This window comes from Octopus bimaculoides, chromosome 3 (genome assembly GCF_001194135.2).
Source record: "Octopus bimaculoides isolate UCB-OBI-ISO-001 chromosome 3, ASM119413v2, whole genome shotgun sequence".
NCBI classification, from domain to species: Eukaryota; Metazoa; Mollusca; class Cephalopoda; order Octopoda; family Octopodidae; genus Octopus; species Octopus bimaculoides.
In genome coordinates this window covers 135022401-135026776 of record NC_068983.1, presented here as the reverse complement: position 1 = coordinate 135026776, position 4376 = coordinate 135022401, and positions in this window count along the sequence as shown.

Genomic DNA, 4376 nt, shown 5'->3' with positions numbered 1-4376 from the left:
GTGTGTGTGTATGTGTGTGTTACCAGTACCATAAATCTCTCTCCCTATCTCTTTCTCTATCTATCTATCTATCTGTCTGTCTGTCTTCCTCTCTCCCTCTCTTTCTCTCTCTGTGCCTCTTTCTCTTCCTCTCCATTTCAACCCATTTCACACCATTCAATTCTTTCATCCCTCACCCCCAACACCATTTATTGCCCTATCAACTCTCTGCAGCACCATATTTTTCTTGTGTACTTTGATTTTTTTTGTCGCCAGAGATAAAAGACTCAATATTCTTAGACACACCTGCACACATAAGTGTGTCTCCAGTTTATTTCTCCATAGGGAATTAAGATGGCATTGCTTTCAGTACTGATCAGTTCTATACTACATACATGCATGCATACACACACACACACACACACACACAAACACACACACACACAAACACACACACATACGTATTTGTAATTACCTACATGTTTTTCACATACCAATAAATCGAAAGAAATAATCTATTCCCTCTTTAGTGACATCCAAAATTTGATAAAATCGTCCACAGAAGGGATGTAAAAGATTTGTTTTTTTTTGTTAATAACTCATTCTCAAATTGCCCCCTTTCTCTATTGGTATACTAAACATTGTGTACAAAAAGTATAAATTCAACGTAATCCTACGCATGCCTCACCAAAATATTACCATACCCCACCAATGGGGCATACACTCCATGTTGGGAATCATGGAACTAGACAATAGAAAGAAAAGGCAACATGCTCAGACTGTCACACTGTGTGCAATATCATCAGAAGCCTGTTGTGTGTGTGTGTCTTTGTTTTTATATTGCCTGATGGTTGGAAATGAGTGCCACTGTCTTACAAGCGGTGTCATTCACTTCCAATCTTCCATGAAAACATGTCTAGCTATGGAGAAATATTACCTTACTTGAAAACAGGTGAAGGTTTGTGACAGGTAGGACATCAATCCATAGAGAATCTGCCTCAATAAATTCTGTGTAAATCATGCAAGCATGAGAAAGTGGATGCTAAAATGATGACAACGATGGTGATGATGTTTACGGTGGTGGTGGTGATGATGATGATGTCATGGAAAAAAAGAAAAATAAGAGGATGTGAATTTATCTAATCTTATCTAAAAAAACAATATAACTTTTGTTCCCGAGAACTCTGGATAATTTTTTAAATTGTCTAATCATTTGTTACTTATACTCTCTTTCTTTCTTTCTCTCTCTCTCTCTCTCTGTATCCATTTCATAAAACACTGCAGGTTTGAGTGTACAGTAAGGTGCAAACCTAGACTATCTGAACAATGGACTTGTGAATAGTAGTAGTAGTAGTAGTAGTATGGGTGTATACATTGTAGTAGCACATTGCTGCATTCACCAGTTGTTGGTGATTCCTCCGAAAGGAGGGGCCCCGCCACGTCAAAACGGTAGAGGAATAGGGGCCAAAACCGGACGTGGCTCCTCCTGATGATGTCTTCAGCTAACTGGATCCTAATCCACCAAGGGAAGGTATGTCGGAAGAAAGTAATTCAACAACGCGGGTTGATGAACCGTAAGACATGTGGCCAGAACCTCCTGGAAAATAACCATAGCGAGGGACATTCCACAGTTGAATTAGAACAGTCACAAACAGTGAAAGAAGACATGCACCCAACACCAGAGCTGAAGACACCTCCGAAAGGGGGTGGCCCTGCCATGTCAAAACGGTAGAGGAGTAGGGGCCGAAACTGGACGTGGTTCCTCCTGATGATGTCTTCAGCTAACTGGATCCTATAAAGGAGCTGTTGTGGTAGCAGACCACGAAACATGGTTGAAATTCCTCCCTACTCCTGACAGACACCTTTGCACCATCAGGCAACAAACCCTCTAACCCATGGGTCTGTTTGGGTGGTCATTGCTGGTGAGGGTTTTATGAGGTAAGGAGAGCAAATCTTACCTTAACCTCTTTTAGTTGTCTTCTACAACATAGTGTAAATGTTGGGGCTATTCTTTGACATGCCGGTTCTCGCATAAAACTAGAGCAATGTGAAATGAAGTGTTTTGCTCAAGAACACAACATGCCACTAGGTCTGGAAATCGAATCCATGATATGGTGATCATGAGTGTGACACCTTAACCAATAGTCCACATGTCTCTGAATAGCAACCAGTAATTTGATGAATTAGCTATATGCCATAAACCTGTCTCAGGTCACAGTTGGGAATGAACAAGAAATATTCTCAGATATTTTAAGCTTTAACTCCTTGAAAACAATCAGTTGCAATGGTTCAAACACTCAATTGAAATATTTTCTTTATATTCTGATATTATAAAGAAAAGAAAGACTGTTGGCCCTATGAGACTAACTGCAAATGGGAATTAGTAGACAATGTCTCTAAGAATATGGCATAAATCCAAAGACCCTGGAAACATCCCTGCAGTAAATATATGATCATAATGAGTAAGCTAATTGATCAGTGACATTTGACACAAACTGATTGGCTAAGTGTCTTATATTTCTATACCTCAGGATGTTATGTATGATTGTTTCTTATCATTGACATAACAAACCAGTAAAGGAGCCTCAGCATGGCTGCTCAACCTGCTAAAAATAGCAACCAAATCAATCTCAAATTTTACTTAACCATCTTTAAAATGGACATATTTGATGTATTATGAGATAAGCCAAGTTTGAAAGGATAGGTAATATTTTATCAGAAGTCTGTTCAATTAGGAATAAACACCAACACCAACAACAGCAGGGAAAATATATAGTAATCTGAAACTAAATTTCTATGAAAGGGAATGTAAAATACTTATATACACATGAGATGGATGTAAAAGCACTAGAACACCAGATGTTTGAATGACAGCTATTGTTTTATATACATTGCAGGAAGTAATATTGAGTTTAATTTTTTTCTTTCACATTTATTTAATTCAAGTAGTTTGTTTCTCATATGTAGTTTACTATGTAATCTAAAGAAAATGCTATTTCATACTATGTATGAGATGTGTTCAAAAAGTATCTGACTTTATTTTTTCCCATCAAAAATAATGCTGTGTGGACAAAATCCTTTGGGTGGGAGGTGATGCGACCATTCTTGTACATGCTTGAAAATTTTTGTGCCAGTGGACCATGTGAATTCCCAACTGCCTAGAGTACAGATATATAGTGCATGCTCATTGGATTTTCGTTTGCATGCAAGATGACTGAATGCATTAAGGAGAGACCATAAACCCATGTCTCATTACCAGTGATAATGGTCTACATGAAGTCTGGGTCATGCTTATATTTGGTTAATTTACAATGCATACAAAAATATAGACATATTACATACAACTGCTAACAAAAATAGAGATTAATGTATATTTTTGTCTATGTTCATAATTTTTTGTTTGAAATATTGTAAAAAATATGCCACCAAGGAAAAAACGTAATCTCTCCAGAAACACCTATAAAGCAAGGAGGAGTTTATTGAGAATGATTTTCTATAACTGGATGCCCTTCCAGTTGTCAACTCTTACTTGCTAAGTAATATTTCCCCATGGTCAGAAATATTTCTGCAGAACATAGGAAATGACATTCATTTACAGAATTCATGTGATGTTAAGAGAAAGAGATACAAACATACACACATTCGTACACATACATATGTACATATGTATGTGAATGTATGTACGTGTATACATACATACATACATATATAGGGATATTAATGTTAGAAATAGTAATGTTACCCATACTTTCTTTGTGGATAACCTCAAGATTTATGCTTAAAATTTTAACAATGCCAAAAAACAGTTGACATTAATAACATTTTCAGCTGACATAGGAACGAAATTTGGCCAAAAGAAATGTTCTTATTTGATTGTTGAATGTGGAAAATCAGTCCCCCAGACCTAAAATCTGTGCATCAATGATCTCACTATTTCTCCTGTTCCACATAAAAGAATTGTACAAATACCAAGGCATTGATGAAAACATATATGAAGGTACAGTGAATAAAGATGAACTGGGAATATTATGCCAGACTTAGAAAAACATGGCAGTTGGAACTCTCCTCTTACAACAGGACAATATCCCACAATGCATTTTCAGTACCAATGCTGATTCCAACATTTGAGATGAGGAAATTCACTCCATAGATGTTAAAACCTACAAGATACTGAATTCAACTGGAAATCTCCACAGAAATCATGATATCAATAGGCTCAAGAAGAGATGAAGAAGGTAGAGGTTTGAGATCAGAGCAGACAGCACTTCCTAAACAACAGCAGCAAAAATAACTACATTAAGTTAGTGCTGAAAAGTAAAGAGAACAATATCCTACATGCTGGCAGCGAGATCCTCAGAAAGTCCTCTCTGCCTGATGACCTCCCATACAACTCCAAA